Here is a 21,169-nt window from a genome sequence, read left to right on the forward strand (position 1 = left end):
ATCTCAGAAAAATGGAAAGCTGGACAAGACAAACGCAGGTCTGAACCAATGTGGTTAATCAAGCGTTCTCCCTTTATTCAAGATAAGGTGGTAGTTTATATAAGCTTCTACATAGTTTACAAAAACAAAGACACTCTGATTGGTAGGCTAACATTGTTTACCTTTTCATTAAAACGGCCTACACCTTACACTATAAAACCTATACTAATTCACACCCAGACAACCCAGTGGTCCCCATCACACCTTAAGACTATTTCTCTCTGCGCTACAAGCTCTGAATTTCTAGCTGCGTCAGAGGCTTGAAGGCCCACAAGGCGCAAATCTGAGGCCTAGACTGGGGTAGCTCAAATCTCATAACTCATGTCCTCTTTCTCTCAAAAATGCTGCAACACTCGCTGACGTTTAAAGCCCCTTTACAGAGGTGGCTGCAGGGCAGGGGTGACCTCCAGGGCCTCTGGCAGTGCCCGGTGTGCAGCTGAGGCTGTGGGGCTGCTCCCAGCTGGACACAGCACCGGGCTCAGGCCAGCCCTCAGCCCTCACAGCTGATCCCAAGGGAGAGGCTCAGAAATCAGCTTCACACCACTTGCTGCAGATATTTCAAAGGACTAAATGGCATTCAAAGAAGCCACGGTGCCAATTTCCTTTCAGTGTCCAGGCATGAGAAGCCATGAAGGTGCCACTGAATGTGCACTCAGGGCACCTCCACTGCCACCCCAAAGGGATCACAAAGGACAGGGCTCTGCTGTCAGCGCTGCTGAGCTCCGAAGGCAGCAAGCGAGTCTCAGCAAGAGGCAGTAATTGCCTGTACCAGGGACACTGGCCTCTGATTACAGGCATGAATCCCACAGCCCACCCAACCCAAAGCCTGGCATATCTATCTTTTCCTTCTTCTCTCTTCCCTTGTGTCACTTTCCCCATTTTCTCTGTCTGGGAGCTTGGCTTCTCTCTCTCCTGTCTGCAGGTTCAGCCCCACGTGTGACCCTGCAGGAAGAGCCTGAAATACCGGGAAGTGGGAGAGGACTCTTTGTCAGGAACTGCAATGACAGGACAAGGGGGAATGGGATCAAACTGCAAGAGTTGGAAGAGATTTGATGATGGGAAGAAGTTCTTTACTGTGAGGGTGGTCATCCCTGACACAGGGACCAGTGCAGAGAGGCTGTGCATGCCCCATCCCCAGGAACATCCAAGGCCAGGCTGGACAAGCTCCAGAGCAACCTGGTGTGCTGGGAGGTTGCTCAGGTTGAAACCAGGTAATCCTTAGGGGCCCTTCCAAGCCAAACCATTGAAGGATTTGGTCATTCCACGATCCCCATCTCTCCATGTGCCAGCTCTGCTGTGAGGCTTCCCCGGGGCGCTGCCGGCACCAGCGGCTCCTTCAGTGTTGGAGCTGGAGTCAGCGAACGCGACCGAGCCCCTGGTGAGCTCCCAGGACGGCCAGGGACAACTGATCCACCCGTCCCAGCCCGAAATTCACCCAAGTCCTGCTGGAGCCGATGGATCCGGCGGCCAAGAGTGAGCCCAGAGCCAGGGAGAACCACTCGCCCTTTTCCAGGACGCCGCGGTGGCTCCACCCCACCGTGGCCAGGCACTACAGGTGACCGTGTAGGGCCCCTCACCGAGGAGACCCCACAGCCCTGCAGAGCCCTGCAGACAGACCCAGCAGCCCCATCCCGCCAGGGAGCCAGATTGCAAGACCAGTAAATAATTTCAACATGCTTTTGACATATAAAGATTTTTTTTGAGCCAATAAATTCTTTGGAGTGAATAAAGAATTTTAAGGGAAAAATGTTTCAAAGGAAACCTTGTTTTGAATTTAATTTGTTCCTTTTCAACCCAGGCCATTCTCACCACACTCATGGCGAACTGCAGCCTTTCTCAGCACCTGCACGCCCACCCACCTACTCAACCCACTCCCCCTGGAGCCTGCACAACTCCCAACACACAATTTGTCTGGGGGAGAGCACGGGCTGTGCCAAGGCAGCAGAGCCCAGACCTGGCCTGACTTCCCTGGACCACTGGATAGGGGACACACACAGACGCAGAGCAAAGCTATGCTGAAAGGGTTTATTGATTATTGATGCTTGATTATTCAGGGGAAATGGCCCGGGCTCAAAGGGTCAGGGGTTCCTCCAGGCATGATCATCTCCTCATGCCACTGGAGAGGAAAAGGACACTGCTCCTTCTGACCCTGAAAGACAAAGCCCAGAAGGTGACCACTGGTGTTTCCTGCTGGGCCATGGATGGGCTTTGTCCCCAGCCCTGTCCCTGCAGGCACGGCTCACCTAGACCTTCAGAGAGGCAGCCACGGCGCGCTTCAGCCGCGCAAGTTCCTCCAGCTTTTCCTAAATAATGGGGACAAGGGCAGCGTTAGAGACACACTGGGGGCACTGGGCTGGGCTGGGAGGCAGGGGAGAGCAGGGGGGCCTTGGGGAAGGGGCTGCAGCAGCAATGGGGTGCAGGAGCTGCTCTGCTCCTGCCCAGAAGCACTGGGCTCCTGGCCAAGGGGCACAGCTGGGGCAGGGGCTGCGTCCTGGCTCATCCAGGGGGTCCTGGGCTGACAGGGATGGGAATGCAAAGGGGGCCTGGGCAAAGGGATCCCTGGGGAGGAGCTGTGGGGCAGGCTGGTCTCTGGGGAAACACCAGGGGTGCACTGGGCTGGGCTGGGACAAACTGGGATGGCCTGGGCTCTGGTGGCCATGCAAGGGGAGAGTCTGACTCCGGCAGAACTCGTGGTACCCACCAGAGACACATCGGAAAGCGCGTCCGGGTAAACATCATCTAAATCCACCTGCAGAGAGACCAGGGGACCTCGCTGGTCACTGGGATGTCCCAGTTGCCAGCAAGGGATGGTGGGGCTGAACTGCCCCACAGTCCCCTGAGGGGGTGCCCTCCAATGCCAGCACCCCACTCACCTCCAGGAGATCATCTTGGGTTTCTTCCGGGGGTGTCTGGAAAGGAGAACAAGGGCTGGGACTGGACTGGACCTTGTACGGTTTTGGGGGGACACAAGTGCAGGGAGCAGGGCGGGGGCAGAGGGATGGGAATTCAGGGACTCCCAGGAGATCTTTTTGAGGTGGGGGAGACCCAAAGACACTGATCAAGGCTCAGCTGAGGGCCCAGGGGTCAGGGCTGGGGTGTGAGAGGAGCAGGGTGTAAGGCCCGGGGCAGGAGAAAGGAATTGCGGTGCAGGGCCACAGGAGCGCAGGGCAGGGGCTTGGTGGGGACAGAAGGATGAGGCGGGAGGGGACAAAACCCACGGGACTGGGAGATGCTGTGGGAGTGGGGGTGAGTCAGGGAATTGTCCATGGGGACCCCTCTGCCGAGGCCAGGAAGAAAGGCAAAGGATTGAGGGGGGACATGGAGGGAAAGGCCTTGGGAATGGTGAGTGGGAGGGCGGCTGGGGACCCTGAATGGGCCACAGAGGAGGGAGCAAAAGGGTGGGGTGGGAGGCCAGAAAGGGCAGGGTGTGGGGACAGCGTTTGGCGGGTGCCTCACCTGGGCCTGAGCCGGGGAGCACAGCAGGATGGAGAAGAGCAGGGCCACGCTGAGCACAGCCACCTTCATCTTCCTCTCGCTCTGAGCAGCGCTGGGTGAGGCTGCAGCAGGTGAGGAGCACCTTTATCCCTGCCAGGACTCCTCCCTGCCAGATCTCTGACAAGCCCTGTTCAGCCAGGCCCTGAGGCACCAGCAGGACACTCTCAATCTTGGCCTTCCAGGATGGAAAATCCATGGTGCAGTGGTTCCCGAGAGCTGTCCATGGCTGTGATTGCTGTTTGACATTCCAGGCCATTAGTGAAGGGTTCTGCACCTCTCTTTCCCCAGGGACAATGTGCATCCGGCAGAGAAGTGTGGGCCAGCTGGGAAAACATTTCAGGCCACTGCCTTGGCTGTTTGCTCTGGACCTCAGCCAAGGAGCCGCAGGGCCCACGGGGGAAGATTTTCCTCGGGAGTTTTGCAGCGTGGTGCCCATGGAGGAGAGAGCAGAGTGTCCCCGTGGGGGATTCTTGAGCAGAGGGACAAGAGCTGTGAGGTCATTGCTGTGCTGAGGTCACCTTGGAGGGGAATTGAGGAATCTCTGCAGGGTCCGGATTGGGGAACTTGGGCCAAGGAGAGCTCCAGGCTTCCTGGAGAGCAGTGCCAGTCAGGGGATGGCATTGGACAGCCACTGACCGCATGCCAACAGCCCGGGGAGAAGTGTCAGTGTTCAGGAACACGCAGAATCACGGGATATGATTCCACGCAGGTGCTTTTATGGTAGAGCCCAGCGACTCAGGGGTACAGACCCAAATCTGACTCCGACACGGCTTTCAAACTCAACACATTCTATATTCTATCGTTATATAACTTGCATATTAATTATTAAACTTATATTGTTTTTTTGTATACATTGACTTTATTCAAGCATGAGTGTTTCGTGATCTTTCTGAGGCCCCTGACCACAGTTTCTCATGGTTATTCTTACATTTAAACAGTAATTATATTTAATTACTAAATAATCATCACATCTAACAAGTATATAATTTATCATGTACTAGCTACACATGTTCTAGTGTTGCAGCATTTTTGAGAGAATCAGGACATGAATTGTGAAAGTTGAGCTACTCCAGTCTAGGCCTCAGATTGAGGCCTGGTGAGGCCTTCAAGCCTCTGACGCAGTTAGAAATTCAGAGCTTGTGGCGCAGATAGAAAATGTCTTAAGGTGTTATGGGGACCACTGGGTTGTTTGGGTGTGAATTAGTATAGGTTTTATGGTGTAAGGTGTAGGCCGTTTTAAGGAAAAGGTAAACAATATTGGTTTGCCAATCAGAGTGTCTTTGTTTTTGTAAACTATGTAGAAGCTTATATAAACTACCACCTTATCTTGAATAAAGGGAGAACGTTTGATTAACCACATTGGTTCAGACCTGCGTTTGTCTTTTCCAGCTTTCCGTTTTTCTGAGATTCCCTGGCTTCATTCTAGCAAGGTACAAGGCCTTTGTGTACCTAAGTTATTTATTTTTCAGGGCTTACTAAGCTTAATTTTCCTTTTAACCCAAAATCCCCCCATGGTTTTAAAATCCTTTTACTATCAGTGGCAGCAAGGCCACTTTGCGAAGGAGAAATTTAGAAATGGTGACGTCATTGTTTTTAGGAAGGGCTCTCCCCTTTCCTCTGTGCCTGTCTTGTCTCTGCTGCCAGGAGCACTTTGGTCATTAATATCTTGTCCCCAGATTTTGGGGCCAATTGCCTCCCAACCTGGCTCCCGGAACAGAAATGGCTTCACAATTGTCCTGGTTTTGGGCAAATTTGGGAGAAAACCTCTGGAAGGAGCCCCCAGAAAGCAAAACCCCCATGGCCCTTCCCCCCATCTGGTTCAGGAAGAATTTCCTCAGAGACAAGTGGAAAAAAAACCTGTTTATTTAACAGGCAAAGCACTCCCAAGCACAAAGAATGCACAAAACTCTTTCACTGCTCTGAAGAGATGACAAATTCAGAAAGTCTCTCCTGGGAGGGGTCGCTCTGTTATCGGTTCCTCTGGCGCTGGGAATGGCTGCTGCAGGCCACAAAGTGCAAACTCTTGGTCTTTTCCAGGTTCCAGTCCAGAGCAGGTTCCAAGAAAAGGGAAAGAAAAACAGTCCAGGATAAAATTTGGTCTGCCCAGCTAAACTAACTAACAAGCAAAAAGCAAAAGCAAACAGAAGCAGGAGCAAGGGCAAAGGTGAAAGCAAAAGCAAAAAGCAGAAGCAGCACTCGGTACCACTGTGTGTGTCCAGCAGACCGTGGGGGAGTGAGCAGGCTGATAACAAAACAAAATTTGGCTTTTCAGAGCCAGCCTTGAAGGGCAGAACATAATATCCAGCATAAACAGAACAGATAACGGGGGATATGAGCATCATAACGTCGCCCAAGGACACTTGGACATTTGGGACATCTTCTTTGAGGAGCTCATTGACTTGGCACCAAACCTCCCATGGGGCTTGTCAGAGCGCACAAAGCCCAAAGGAGCTGCACCTCTGCCAGAATTGTCTTCAAGAATTCATTTGTTCAGGAGTGGAATTAACGAATTAACGAAAAATATTTCAATGAGCAATTACCTCAAATGCTTTTCCCTCCCATTTTCAAGATTAGTTTTCTTTTCATAAGAGGCAGTATAACATTATTTTCTTATAAATGACTTTTCTTATAAATAACATTATCTTAATATTTTTCAATTGATATTGAAACAGGGTGTTCCCTAAGGAAGTCTTGACTAGTAGGAAAAGTCTTCCTTGAGGTCAGGTCCTGCCTCTATGGATAAAACATTGCTTCTCACATTTTCAATATTGCCATTTCTCTCCTGGGCCTCCGGGCACCTGCATCCCTTTTCACCTTCTAGAAGGCAGTGAGCTGCGTCTCAGCTGCTTTTAATTTTTGGAACAGGAAGGATGATTTCTGTGCTCGTGGAACAGCAGGCCAAAGGCCGACAAACTGAATCCTGACTCGAGCCGACAGAAGCCGTGAGAAAGCTGACAGCTCTTTGTGAGAACAGAGTTCTGGAGCAGTGAAAAACAACTTGTTTTTCCTGAGAAAGAGCTCTAGGACTGTGGAAAACAACCTGCTTTCCCTGAGAAAGAGTTCTAGGACTGTGATAAACACTAGCCACCTGTATAAACTGGTTTTACATGGTAAGATAGAGAAATTAAATTGTCTCTCACAAACAACTTTTCCTGCACGTACGCATTGGGGCTTTGAGTCACCAATCAATACAGGGTAACAACTTGTTACTGACCAACTGGGGATAGACAGGGGATGTTCTTAAAAAGCCCTATAAAAAGGGAGTCCCAAAATAAACTGGGATTGATCCTTTCTTTTTGCACCATAAAACGTGTCCTGCATCCTTCTTTATCGAGCGCTGTTGCAGTGCCCTTTTATTTCATGGCTTGTTGGATGGTCTGTTCTAATTCACCCCCTGCATGTTGTATTTCCCCAGGTTGGATTATTCCTGGTTTATATCACTCCCCTATTACCCTCCAATCATGATAATCCCCACCCTGTATTCCAGTGCCTTCCCTATCCATCACTGCAAACCCTGCCCCTGTTCTGGACCCTTCCCTGTCAGTCTCCTGTGAACCCCTCCCCTGCCAGTTCTGCCCCACTGGAATTCCCCTAATGTACAACCTCCCACTGGTCCGTGTGACCTCACCTCTCCACCCCTTTATCCCCACTGGTCCCTGAATTGTCTTCCCCTCCTTTCGCTGCTCCCCCCGATTCCCTATTGGCTCAGTGATTGTGCCCACCCCGGTTCCAGTGCTGTATAAAATCCCGAGCACACAGGGCCAGGGCTCTTTGGTCCCTGTTCCCTTTGATGGATACATGGCCTGGCTTGTAAGATCAGCATGGATTCTATTGCTATTTGTTGGAGGTTGGGCAGTTCTCTTATCTCCTCCAAGAACAATGTGTCCCTCCGTGGAGATCTCTTCTGTTAATAAATTATTAAATAATTCACTTCATGACCAGTAAAGTTACATCGTCCCATTGTGAGATGCTCCACCCAGAGGGAGGAGCCAAGCATTCTTACCTGCATAAAATCAGCATTTTTTGGGACACTGGCAGCCCTTCGCTGGATTCCCAGAGGAGCAGCTTCTTCCCTGCTGAATTCCCAGAGGAAGACCAGGCCCAACTACTCCATCACCAGACCTTCAGAGAAAACTCCGCCCTTCTAGAGATCACCACTTCAGCAGCATTTCATCTGCCCCTCCAGGAGGAGCAGCCACCATTTCACTGGACTACTACCAACACCCTGACTCCTCAGGGTGTCAGCTTTCTGACTCCATCAATAATTTTGTTTGTACTAATTACATTTTTATTATTATTGCTATTATTTTTATTTAGTTTTTCTCCTAATAAAGAACTATTATTCCCATTCCCATATCTTTTCCTAAAAGCCTTTTTAAAATTGTAGCAACTCAGAGAGAAGAAGTTCACCTTTTCCATTTCACGGGAGGCTTTTGCCTTCCTTCACAAACTCCTGTCTTTTCAAACCAAGACAATAAACCTTCTTCAGAATCTCACACCAAAGGCCTCCCTCTCCTGTTCTGTCTGCCCCCTGACACTGACACCGTTCTGTCGGAACTCAAAATGTCCCTCAGACATTTTCAGAGGTTCCAGGCCTTGGTCAGAAGCATTTTAGACCCTGGCAAGCAGCTGAAAACAGCTGTGATCTTGAGTTTGAGCCATGGAATTAGTTACCAACTTTGAAGGTGGAATAAGCAGTCACAGAGAGTTTGATGGTATAGTAAAAGTAGTCACAATTAGAGGGGAAAATTTTTTAGTGTTGTACAGGGGGGTTTTAACACCTGTACAGGGGGGTTTTACTTTGTACAGGGGGGTCAGGAGTTCTAAGATGGAGGAAAGTGGGCCTGATCCTGTTCTTCCTCCTTCTTCTTCCTTACCTCCATGTTCTTGGTGATGTTGGCATTCACAGATTGGTTTGGAGTAGAAAAGCACATTGTAACATAGATAGTAGGTATTGGGGAAAATCTTTAAACATATAGTACGTAATATATCATATAAAAGATAGCGACAGCCCTGGGCGGGGGGAGAGACGACGGAGACACCGGACAGTGAGGGTGTCAGGAGTGTGTGTGTCTCTGCCTGGGCCGCTGACCTAGGCAGCCGCAGCGGGCGAAGACAATCTTTTAGATAACTAGCAATAAACTGCCTTGAGACCAAACAACAAGAGGCTGTGGAGTTTTTCTTTGGAAGCACGGGTTGGAGGAGAGACTTTACCACCACAAGAGAGCCCCGAATCAATCCCGGGGTTCTCACTCCTGGCGTCCCTGGCCGAGCATCAACAAGAAACATCAAAACAGCCTCCAACCTTCAGCGGCAGAAAAGAAAAAAAAAAAAAAGGAAAACAGCAGAGTGCACAAACTCTCCACAAGTTCCAAGAAGAGAGGGAATGAGAAGCTCAAGATAAGAACCTGACCTTCACCAAGACAACTTGTCTCAGGGACTTTCCAGGGAGGAGACGACCCAGAAGCGCGCCTGGGATCTCTCACCTGTGACTAGCTGGACAGTGAACAGTGCCATCTCCGGATCGACCTCGGGCTGACTCAGCTTTTGGTGAGAAAGGTCAAAATTAAGAACATGGGGGGGGGAATTCTCCCAAGAGGAAGCTCAGACAGTATCTGTCCCACGGGAATTCTCCCGGGAGGAAATTCAAATAGTATCTGCTTTACAAGGCATCATCTCTGCCCATTCGGTAGAGATCACTCAAATAGAATTGAAAATGTTGTTATTGTGGGTGAGGTGTAATTTCCCACCCTCGGATTTAAATTTGTTGTTTAAGCCAAATTTTTGGCAGGAAGTTAATAAGCAATTATATTATCGAACTATAAAGAAAGATAAGCTTGCTGCAAAACTACTACCTTCAGCGAGAACAGTTTTAGAGTCACTCGCACAATGCAGCAGCTCAAGTCAGGCAGCCACGGCTCCTGGGGAAAAACGGGGGGGGGACAGTCCAGCCAGCAGCTCGGGACAGGTCCTTCCACCACAGACATAGTAGAGGATACCCCTTCGCGTCCCGTATCCCCAAGTTCCCACTGCTCCTCAGTGTCCCGAGAGTCCCCAGGCTCCTCCGACGCGGAGACTCCCCAGATGGAGGCAAGCAAGCCAGGCGCGGCCCCCGAATCCGCGGTGGGGGGGGCGCCGGCAGCAGCCCAGTGGGTGAGAGTGCGTACGTGAGTGTCGAGCAGAGGGAGGAGGGAGAGGAAAGTGCTCTCGCATCTGCGCAGGCTGGGAGTTCAAAACAGCCGCGCAGAAAGCGAAAGCGAGGGGACGGGCGGGGGCGGGACGGACAGGGGCGAAAGCGGGGGGTGCGAGTGCAGCGGTGGGACGCTCTGAGCGTCCGGTGACGCGTTCGATGTCGAGAATCCGTGAGGCCGCCGAAGCGGCCGCCCGGATGGCGCGGGAGAGCGGCTCCCTGACCGCGGCAGCCGCATTTGCCGAGGGAGCGGCAGGGGGACAGCGGGAGGCGTCCCTCGCTGCAGCTCAGGCGGCGGGCATGCGCGGGAAGGTTGAGCGGGACCCGGAAGCCACGGGGGGAGGGGATTTTTCGCATCTGGAACGCGCGGCACGGGCGCGGGCGGGGCGGAGCCGGCACACGCGGGCTGTGGGTGCTGGCGCAGAGCCAGGAGAGGGGCAAAGCGAGGCGGAAACATCAGGGCCAGAGTGGGAACAGGAAAGTAGTTACGTCAGTCTTGGGGAGGACGACAGTGGCTCTGAATCAGAGGCAGTGCGGGGTGGAGCTAGGCGAAAGCACAGCCGGGGTCGGAGGAGAGGCGTCCACACCCCCGTGATGACGCAGGCAGAGTCGGGGCGTGGCCAGGATGTAAACATTCCTCAGGGCACGGTTCTGTTGCAGTTCCCATGGACAAAGTCAGCCCAAGCCCACAGCCAACCCCTGTCAGCTTCAGACATGGTCAGAATAGAACAGTTGTTACATGAGTCAGTTTCACAGAGTGCAGGGATTGCAAACGTGAATCAGTTATGGGGAGAAATGCTCAAAAATTTATCAGGAATTACCACGGGGTTTGCAAATGTGAATCAGTTGTCAGAAGAGATGCTCAAATATTTATCAGAAGTGCAAATTGAAGAGCCAAGTGCAGTCCCGACCTCAGTTGGTCAGGCGGCAGCGCCATCTAGTGGCGGAACCACAACATTGCAGCAGATTTTACAGGACCCAGTCAGACAAGGCAAGGTGTCACACAGTGGTGGGACTTTGACAATTCAAGACTTTTTTCCAGCTTCTTATAAGAAAAAATCTAGGATGAGAAGAGCTGCATCTGCACGACAGCAGGAATCTCCGCTGACTCCAGAAGAGTGTGGGACTCAGGACACTTCTGCTGGGGCTCAACAACAGGATGACACGATTCGCATCACTGCCTTGGAGGGTGTCCCAGCTTGGACAATTCCAAAATCAAGGTCTGCCAAAATTTCGGGGCAGGGAGAATCAATTTCAGTATCAAAAAGGGTTGTTGAATTTCTTTTACGATATTTAAGCATAGCCTTGGAGTCGCAGCCAGAGCTGTTGGTTCATCTTCCAAAAATTTTCCAAATAATGCTGGGCAGTCATGTGTTCTCCTCCACAGCAGGTGCTCCACTTTTCTCCGGAGGCACCCAGCCTTCATCTTCACAGATGCCGCAGACGCCGTCGGTATCGGTGAGTGCTGCTGCATCAAAGCTGCAGTCACCTCAGATGACTCCACTCTACAGGCAAGTACCCACAGAATTTCCAGCTTTGCCGGATGCGAAAGTGGACTGGCAGGACATTCGGGCAGAATTGGAGAAGGAGAAAGGTTTATTGCAGGGTTCGGGAAACATAGTGATGCCAGTGAACTATGATGCTCAGGGCCAAAACCTGAGATGGGAACGCCTGGATCGTGGAGCAATCAAAGATTTAGCTAAGGCCATTCAGGACAATGGGTTGTCATCACCATATTTCAAACAGATGTTGAAAAGCATTTTTGGCATGTATGATTTAACACCATATGATCTTAAATATCTCGCAACATCAGTTCTTACAGACACCCAAGCTCTCATTTGGCAGAAGGCGTGGCGGAGATCCCTGGAGGAGCTGAGAGCCAGATACTAAGGCGGGCCAAACGCAAACCTCACCATGGTGCAGCTTGCCGGTGATCCTCCTGAGGACGATCCAACTCAGCAGGCGGTGAGACTCCCACGGCACGTGCTCAGCGACATCAAAGAGGCGGCACGGAGAGCAATTCTTCAGATTGCTCCGGCGGGGGTCCAGGACAACATCTACACCGAGATCAAGCAGGGTCCTTCAGAGCCATTTTCCTCGTTCGTGGATCGTCTTTCTCAGGCAGTGGAGCGACAGGTGACCGAGGAGGGGGCGAAACCACATCTGACCAAAAGCCTCGCGTTCTCCAATGCCAACCCAGAGTGCAGGTGAATCATCAGCATGATGCCACACCAGGCCACCTTGGCAGACATGATCGAGGCGTGCAGCAAGGTGGGAACACCACAACATGTTGCTTCCATCATGGAGGAACACTTGGGGGATCGAATTGAAAAGCGTGTTAAGGAAGTTCTTGCAAATTATGCAAAGGGCAACACCGGTGCAGAGAGATGGTGCTTTGGGTGTGGGGCACAAGGACATATTAAAAGGAACTGCCCACAACTTGCAAAGCCCAACAAGCCACCAGACCTCTGTCCTCGATGCAGGAGAGGGAGACATCTCGCGGGTGAGTGCCACTCACAGACAGACGTGGATGGAAAACCTCTTCCGGTTCCGGGAAACGGGAAAAGGAGCGCGAATCGACGCCAGCGCGCACCGACACAAATTCTGGCGGTGACACAGAATCAGCAGGAGCAATCCTCGGGGAACAACAAACAGAATCCTTCAGCAGAGCAATCCCCAAAATCCCCAGCGACCCAGACTTGGTACCACCCGGATTCCAACGCGTCCTGGCAACCTCCAAATTGACGTGTTTTTTGGACAATAGCCATGCAGTGATACCCACAGGTGTCACAGGGACTTCTTGGAAAAGGCAGGATTTTTTAATAATGGCCAGAGACAGAAGCAGCATTCTTGGACTTGTTGTTTACCCATCTTTGATTTCAGCAAACCGTAATGAGGAGCTGATGGTCACAGCAAAAGCCTTGCGACCACCTTTGACAATTCCACAAAATACACCGATTGCTCGAGCCATGGCTTTGCCATCTCACCCAGAAAGGCAAGTCATGCCAGTGTTCAACACACGGGACTCTTTTTCTGGTGATCAAGCAGAAGTGCATGCATCTTGGGTGAAACGTGTGAGCCGAGATCAGCCTGTTGTTACTTGTCAGTTGACTTGTAACGAAAAGACAATTACTATCACGGGAATGCTTGACACAGGAGCAGATGCTACAGTTATTTCATACATTTTTTGGCCCCGGGAATGGGACTTGGTTGCACCTTTGGGCTCTCTCTCAGGCATAGGAGGAAGTTCCCTATGCATGCAGAGTGAAAATGCAATCGTTGTCAGAGGCCCGGGAGGGAAAACAGCAGTCATCCGTCCTTTCATCGTACAAAAGCCCATCACAGTGTGGGGAAGGGATCTTTTGGCACAATGGGGACTGAAATTAGAATTGGATTTTTGACAGGGGTCACTGTGGCACTCGCCACTCTGAAGTTGACCTGGAAAACAAATGATCCTGTTTGGGTGGATCAGTGGCCCCTTGAGCGAAAGAAATTGAGTGCCTTGAAAAAGTTGGTCCAGGAACAGCTGCAGAAGGGACACATCAAACCCACGGACAGCCCATGGAATTCTCCAGTGTTCGTCATTCACAAGAAAACTTCAGGGTCTTGGAGACTGCTTCATGATCTCAGGAAAATCAACCAGGTCATCGAGGACATGGGACCACTTCAGAATCAGCCTTTTTATAAAAATGCATCATCTTGGTGCGATCACACAAAAATGACAAGCAAACCATCCCTTCAACACCCAGCCACTTTACCGAAGGGAATGTTTTTCATTTGCGGGGACAGAATTTGGCCTGCTATCCCTGCAAAAATCAAGGGTGGTCCATGCAGCATCGGGGAACTCTCATTGTTAACACCTGATTTGAAAACTTTACAAAAGCAGACACACAGGGAAAAAAGATCGCTTGAACAATATAGTCCAAATTGTGATGATGATGTTTCTACCTGGAACAAGGCTCAGAAAATTGCAATAGCAATTTTCTCACCCCAAGCAGCATCAGGGGCGGCCTTGACACAATTGGATCATATAGCATATTGGTTGAGGAAACACAGTCGTGCCATTTCGTTTGCACTGAGTGACATGTTAACAGACATCAGCGGTGCAAGGCAAGCAGTGCTTCAAAACAGGGCGGCAATTGATTATTTGCTGCTGACACATGGGCACGGGTGTGAGGAATTTGAGGGGATGTGCTGCATGAACTTGTCCGATCATTCAAAATCTATTCATGAAAATATAAAACAAATACAGAACAGTATTAGCAAATTGAACAGAGTTACAGGGTCCTGGTGGGATAATTTGTTTAACCTTTTTGATATCTCACCATTGTGGAAAGAACTTTCGAAAATAGCATTTTATATTCTTATAGGGCTTGTAGTTTTTCTGCTTGTTCTACCATGCATTTTCGTGTGTATTCGAAAGACCTTGAACAGCATGGTAAAGCGGGTGTTTCTGGTTCAAACAGAGAGGGGAGATGTCGGAACCCAAAATGTCCCTCAGACATTTTTAGAGGTTCCAGGCCTTGGTCAGAAGCATTTTAGACCCTGGCAAGCAGCTGAAAACAGCTGTGATTTTGAGTTTGAACCATGGAATGAATTACCAACTTTGAGGGTGGAACAAGCAGTCACAGAGTGTTAGATGGTATAGTAAAAGTAGTCACAAATTAGAGGGTAAAATTTTTTAGTATTGTACAGGGGGGTTTTAACACCTGTACAGGGGGGTTTTACTTTGTACAGGGGGGTCAGGAGTTCTAAGATGGAGGAAAGTGGGCCTGATCCTGTTCTTCCTCCTTCTTCTTCCTTACCTCCATGTTCTTGGTGATGTTGGCATTTTTCTATTGGTTTAGGCTGGGGACACACTGTTCAACGTAGATAATAGATATTGGCACATTATTGTAAATATAGTACACGCAATTTCTGGTATATAATGTTTGTACCATCCCACTGAGGGGCAGAGCCCCGCACACTGCCCTGCAGGACAGACCTGCGGCAGGGCAGCAGAACTTGTTATAGATAAGCAAAAATAAACAACCTTGAAAACAGCACAGACGAACTATGGCTTCTTCTTTGGCAACGGGGCAGAAAGACAGAGACTTTCTACAATCTCGGAATCACCAACACCCACAGATTCCGACAAGGAATACTTTCCCTACAGGCCCCACAGAACAAAAGACAAGTTCGACAGTTACTTGGACTCTTCGGGTATTGCCGACAATGGATCGAAAATTTTAGTGGAAAAGTCAAATTTTTATATGAAAAATAAACTAATGAACAAGAACCAGAAACCTGACCAAATGTTGGATAGTTCTATTAACATATTGACTCCCATGGCCCCACTCGTCTCGCCATGACCTGACTAGGTGTCCTGTTCCTCGTGGTCTCATACTGAGGCCAAACCACCACTCATTCTAGCCAGGTCTGTTTCCACATCTTTTTCTGTAAAGATTTATGGACAGCTCTTAATAGACAACTTACAAAATAGGGTAACAATAGAAACACAACAACAACAGCTCCAAAAATCAGTAAACCCGTCTGACCAAAGATAAAGCCCAACCAGATAAGTTCCACTTTTTGAATAGTCATTTGAGCCAGTCTTCATCATCTTCTATTTGCAGTTTCTTGACTCCCTCTCTGAGAATTTGGATGCTTTTGTGTATGGACTCACTTGCTGTGATCTGAAAGATTCATGCAGCACATACCAGGAAATTTCCCTGTTCCGGTGCAGCCCAAGTCCAGAAATTTGCTGACACACAAATCCAAAACCAGGCATAGACATGGTGCCTACACCAACCCAATCTTGTATTTGCTGACACCGCCAGTGCCCAGATCCAGAATTTTTTGGATTCCTGAACAGCGTAATTCCAGCAACATGCTGGCAGTGAAAGTTAAAATCAGGCAATTTCCCAGTGCCAGCACTTTCCCTGCCCAGATCTGGCATGCACTGGCACTGCCAGTGCCCAGATCTGGCAATTTCCCAGTGTCAGCACAACCCAAATGCAGCAATTTTCTGGCAAAGAAAGCCAAAACCTGGTAGCTTCCCGGTGCTGGAATTAGCACTGCCCAGATCTGGTCTGTTGGGGTTGGTTTAAAAGAAGAAGGAGACCTTGATGTAAAGCCTTGGGAAAACCCTCTCTGGTTAGGGTGAGCAGGAGCTCCCACCCATAATCCTCTTGTTCAGTTATGCAGATAGTTACTAGAAAGTTCTGACTTCTCTTTGCCACCATTGCTTACTTTTTACTGCAAAAATTGTCATATTCTGAATCGTTCCTTCCTCTTGGATCCTGCCCTCAGATCCCGCCTTTACCCCTCCCCATATAAAAATGCATCAATATCCCTGCTAGACACTGGACCCAGGCTTTCTTCTCATTCGCTCTCTGTACTCTGCACGCCGTCCTGTTTGTTGTGTTCGCCTTCGTTGAAGTTCTGTTTCCAGACAACCAGATCAAAGCAGTCTTTCTTTGTAAAGTCACCAGAGCCAGTTCTCGGGGAAACCACTGGTCATCCGTCTGCGTGCGGACCAGAAGGTTTCACTGGTGTTTGCTGGCACCACCAGTGCCCAGATCTGGATATTTCCCTCTTCCGTCACCGCTCATGTCCAGCAATTTGCTGGCAAAGAAAGCTAAAACCTGGCAAATTCCCGTTGCCCGGCACCATCCAGTCTGGGGTTTGCTGGCAGCAGGACCCCAGGAAGGAAGGAAGGAAAAGAGGAAGGGGTCCAGATCCAGTCCTTCCTGGCACCTGGAGCCTGAAATGTGGTCTTTGCTGGCACTGCCAGTGCCCAGATCTGGAAATTTCCCTCTTCAGGCACAGCCCAAGTGCAGCAATTTGCAGGCACAGAAATCCAAAACCTGGCAACTTCCTGGCACTAGGTCTAGCCCTGCCCACATCTTGTTTGCTGCGCCAGTACCCAGGTTTGGAAATTTCCTGGTGCCAGCAGTGCCCAGATCTGGCAGATTTCTCTTGCTGCCAACACCATGGCCCAGATCTGGTGTTTACTGGCCCCGCCAGCGCCCAGATCTGAAAACTTCTTAGTGCCAGCACATCCCAAGTCCAGTGATTTGCTGGCACAGAAAGCCAAAAGCCAATAATTTCCAGTTCCAACACCACCCAGGTGTGGTGTTTGCTGGCACCACCACTGTCCAGATTTGGAAATTTCTCGGTGTCTTCACAGCCCAGGTCTAGCAATTTGGTTTTTAGCTAGCTGAGGCAGAGAAGGCTCAGCTCGGACTGTGGCTTTCCTTTTTCTTGGAACTGTTTAAACCTGCTCTGGACTGAAAACCCAGAAAAACACTGGCAGCTCACACCTGTGGCCCACCGAGATCTGGGACCCTGCATTCCAGGGCCAGAGGGACTGAGAAGAGACCGAGTGAGCCAACTACAACCCACAAAAAGGACTTTCTGAATTGCCATCTCTTCAGAACTGTGAGGGGTTTTATTTCATATTAGTCACGCTTGTGAATACTTTACTTGTTAAATACACTGCTTTTTTTTCACTTTTCTCCAGGGAAGTCTTCTCCTGAAATAGTAGGGGGAGGGGCTGCTTGAACTTCATTTGTAGACGGACTCCTTTTGGAGGTTTCCTCACAAAATTTGCCCTAAACCAGGACAAACAGTCACAATTGTGCCACTTCACCAGTGGCACAACTCCCCCACCCCCCAGGAAAAGAAAGGACATGTAAAGTTCTCCAAACATTTGGCCTGCTTTGCTTGCAAAAGCCAAGAGAAGCTGCAGTAGGTGGCAAATCTTGGGACAGAAGCTCGACCTTGCTCTCCATGAGAGTTTCTCGACAAGAGCAGACAGGGGAAGATTCCTGGAAAAGTGGAACAGCTTTGCAGAAGTGAAATGAAAATGAAAGAAACTATCTAAGATGCTTTCCTCTTTATTTCTATGCTCCCCTTTTCCATGTTGCACGACTTCTCCATGCCATGAATTCCAAATGCATCTCACCTCTAAGATGGGTCACTTAGCAAGTTATAAACACTCTAAAACACCAGGAGCTACACGCAGTTTTCCTTCCCCTGTTTCTACTGGAAAGCAACGCTGGAGACGTAAGTGCAGTGCTTGGGTCAGGTATGAATCCTACACCAAGGGAATGTGCCCCAATAGTGTTTGAACCTCAGCAAGGACAATGCACAGCAGCGACACAGCGCAGGGGATTCCTCTGCCAGTGTGCAGGAGTCAGGACTCTGGATCTGGGCTCAACACTGCAAAGTTCCCGTGTTTGGACAGATGAAGGAGCTGTCCCCGGGGCGCGTGGGGCTCGGCCGTGGGGCGAGCGGGGAACGGACACGCGGACAAACGGCCTCGGTGCTTCAGTTGCAGAGGCAGCAGCGGCGGCGGCGGCAGCAGCGGCGGCAGCAGCAGCGGCAGCAGCGGCAGCAAAAGCAGTTTTTCTCTACTTTCTCTTTCTCTTCTTTCTCTTCTTTCTCTCCCGCTGTCCTCTCGGTGTCCCTCACCCGCTGTCCCTCCCCTCTCCCCGCCTCCTTCTCCCCCATGCCAGGCCGGGCCATGCCCCCGGCCCGCCCCCGGCCCCGGGCGGGGCTGCCCCGTCCCCGTCCCCGCCCGCCCCGCCGCGGTCTCGCCTCCGCCCGGCTCTGGCTGTGCTGGCAGTGGCGCTGCTGGGCGGGCATCAGTGCCTGGGGCTGGGCCCTTTGGCTCCGCCTGGCCCGAGCCCGGCCCCGGCCCCGGCGCAGGCTCCGGCTCCGGCCCCGGCCCCGGCCCCGGCCACGGCCCCGGCCCCGGCCCCTCCCGGGCCCCGCGGAGGACACACGCGGCACGGCCGCTGCCGCCTCCGCCGCGGCTTCCCCGGCCCGAGCTCCGCCGCTGCTCAGCAGCGCGGCCGCCGGCCCCGAGCCTCCCGTGTCCCGTTCCCGAGACCGAAGGCCTGGGGATGGCCGGCCCGAGGCGGTTGAGGGGCGCTCGGGGGCCGCTCCTGGCCCCGGGCCGAGCGCTGACAGCCGCGTCCCGCCCGCAGGGAAGGCGCAGGAGGCGCTGCAGCAGCGCTACCGAGTGGGTTCGCTGCTGGGGCGCGGCGGCTTCGGCAGCGTCTTCGCAGCCACGCGGCTCTCGGACGGTGCCCCGGTGAGTGGCGGGGCCGGCGGCGGGCGCAGGAGGAGGAGGAGGAGGAGGAGGATGGAGGAGGAAGAGAAGGAGGAGGCGGAAGGAGGAGAAGGAAGCAGGAGGATGGGGCTCGGCAGGGCGGGCGGCGAGCTGAGCCCGGTGGTGCGTTTGGCTTGCAGGTGGCCATCAAAAGGGTGCCACGGAACCGCATCCGGCACTGGGATGAGCTGGTGAGTGAGCGGGGCCAGCGGGAACAGCCGGGCCGTGCCGGGCGGGATGAGGCGAGGCCCGGCATGGGGGAAGCCACCAGGACCCCTCGATGGGGAGCGGGCGTGGGGCCAGCGCAGGGCACAGAGCATCCCGGGCTGGCTGAGGGGTTCCCCAGCCCTGGCACGACATCAGTCCCACTGGTGGCACCATGGTCCTCCCACAGCCCGACGGCACCAGCGCACCCCTGGAGATCGTCCTGCTGGACAAGGTGTCCACTGGCTTCCCTGGCGTGGTCCAGCTGCTGGAGTGGCTTGAGCTCCCCAACAACATCGTGATGGTGCTGGAGCGGCCGGAGCGGTCTCAGGACCTCCTGCATTTCATTCGGGCACGGAGGTTCCTTTCTGAAGAGGTGGCACGGCAGCTGTTCCGCCAGGTGCTGGAGGCCGTGCGGCACTGCACCAGCCAAGGGGTCCTGCACCGTGATATCAAACCAGAGAACATCCTGGTTGACCTGGCCACTGGCCAGGCAAAGTTGATTGACTTTGGCTGTGGCACCTACCTGCAAGACACAGCCTACACTCACTTTGCAGGTGAGCCTGGGCAGGGGTCTGCTCCCGGTCCCACCATCTCATGGCCCAGCATCTCACAGGCCAAGCTGGGTGTGGCAGCGAGGATCCTCCCTTTTGCTGCCAGTCAGGGTACTGAGTCTTCAGCTGAGTTGCTTTTGAGCAGGGCTGGGTGGGGAGGCATCTTCCAGCCCCGCTGGCAGCCTTTGCCCACCACTCTGCCTGGGGCTGGGGTTAGAGCAGCAGCAGCCAGCCTGACAAAAGCACTTGTGTGTGGGGCTAGCAGAGGAGGGGTCCAGGACCAGTGCACCAGCCAGTTTGGTGTGCAGGCGAGAGGAAGGGCTTGGGCTGCTCCAATCACCTTGTTTGCATTGGCTTCATAATATTTTTGGGGCACTGCAGGCAGGGAGGATAAGGACATGTTTTTTTCCCCCAGCCCCGAGTGGGTTTTTGCTTTGCATGTCATGGTCAGGCCTTGCTGGGGCTTCTGCTGCCCTCTTCCATCACCAGTGGCTTCTTGTCCAGCCCTGAGTTTGTAGACAAGTCCCAGGTGCTGGCGAGAGTGCAGCAGTCGCCCCGTGTGCCACTGGGGCAGCCCCTACACGCCCAGGGATGCTGGGGCCAGGCTCTGGGAGCAGCAGCATCCCCCTGATGAACTCCATCTGTATTCCACAGGAACACTGTCATACAGCCCCCCGGAATGGACCCACTTGGGCTGGTACTACGGAGAGGCAGCAACGATCTGGTCCCTGGGCATCCTGCTGCACCAGATGGTCTGCGGGCAGCACCCTTTCAGGAGGGGCCGGAAGATCAGCTGGGACCATCAGCTCTCGCTGCCACAGCGGCTCTCTCCAGGTGGATCCTCATCTCTGGCCACGGGGAATACGAGTGCTGGGAGACAGCAGCAGCTCGTGAGCATCTCGCTCTGGCAGCCGCTGAGGAGGTGGCACATGTCCTGCTCTCCTGCTCTCCTCCACAACAGGGAATTGATGGGAAAGTTTAGGCACAGCTCTGAGCACAAAAGCAGCATGGCCTGGGCATGGGAAGAGTGGGGCAAAGCAGACAGGAGCCTTCTCTAGCTGACCGGTGGTTTCTGGTTTCTCTGCCCAGAGTGCCAAGATCTTATCAGGTGGTGTTTATCCATGCACTTCTTGGACAGACCTTCATTAGAAGACCTGTTCTGTGAACCTTGGATACAGGATATTCACCTGCCATAGAAGAAGGGAGAGAGCCACATGCACACTTTGCTCCAGGGCCCTGGTAAGTTACAGGTCCACACATGCCCTGGCAATCCGAAGCAAGGAAACCCAGACTTTTTTCCCTGCCTGTATCAATGCACTGGGATCTTTGGGTGGGAACACACAGCCCTTGTGCTGCAGCTGAGCTGCTCTGCCCAGCACTGGTGGCTGCCATCCGAGCTGGTTTTGCGTGTCCTGCTTCCCTGACAGCTGGGGCCCTGGGCAGAACCCTGACAGCCTGGTCTGACCCCCAGGGAAGGAGAAGGAGCCCCTGGAGAAGCTGTACCAGCTGGGGCTGCTGCTGCTGGAGACAGTGAGGATGACATCAAGGATGACAAACTCATCCTCAAGTTGGCCACTGGCAGCTGAA

At 52.3% G+C, this 21,169-nt stretch overlaps 2 long non-coding RNA genes across 2 annotated transcripts; both read right to left on the bottom strand.

Moving 5' to 3' along the window:
• Positions 1-2,050: 2,050 nt before the first annotated feature.
• On the bottom strand, positions 2,051-2,343 carry LOC140681167 (uncharacterized). The gene is made up of 2 exons (XR_012052399.1): positions 2,283-2,343; positions 2,051-2,188 (listed from the first exon to the last, which is right to left on the bottom strand). It is a non-coding gene; the product is annotated as an uncharacterized lncRNA (long non-coding RNA).
• Positions 2,344-2,739: 396 nt separating this feature from the next.
• LOC140681143 (uncharacterized) lies at positions 2,740-3,823 on the bottom strand. Its single transcript, XR_012052389.1, has 3 exons — positions 3,496-3,823; positions 2,913-2,948; positions 2,740-2,788 (listed from the first exon to the last, which is right to left on the bottom strand). It is a non-coding gene; the product is annotated as an uncharacterized lncRNA (long non-coding RNA).
• Positions 3,824-21,169: the final 17,346 nt, after the last annotated feature.

This window comes from Taeniopygia guttata, chromosome 32 (assembly GCF_048771995.1).
Source record: "Taeniopygia guttata chromosome 32, bTaeGut7.mat, whole genome shotgun sequence".
In the NCBI taxonomy this organism is placed as follows: Eukaryota; Metazoa; Chordata; class Aves; order Passeriformes; family Estrildidae; genus Taeniopygia; species Taeniopygia guttata.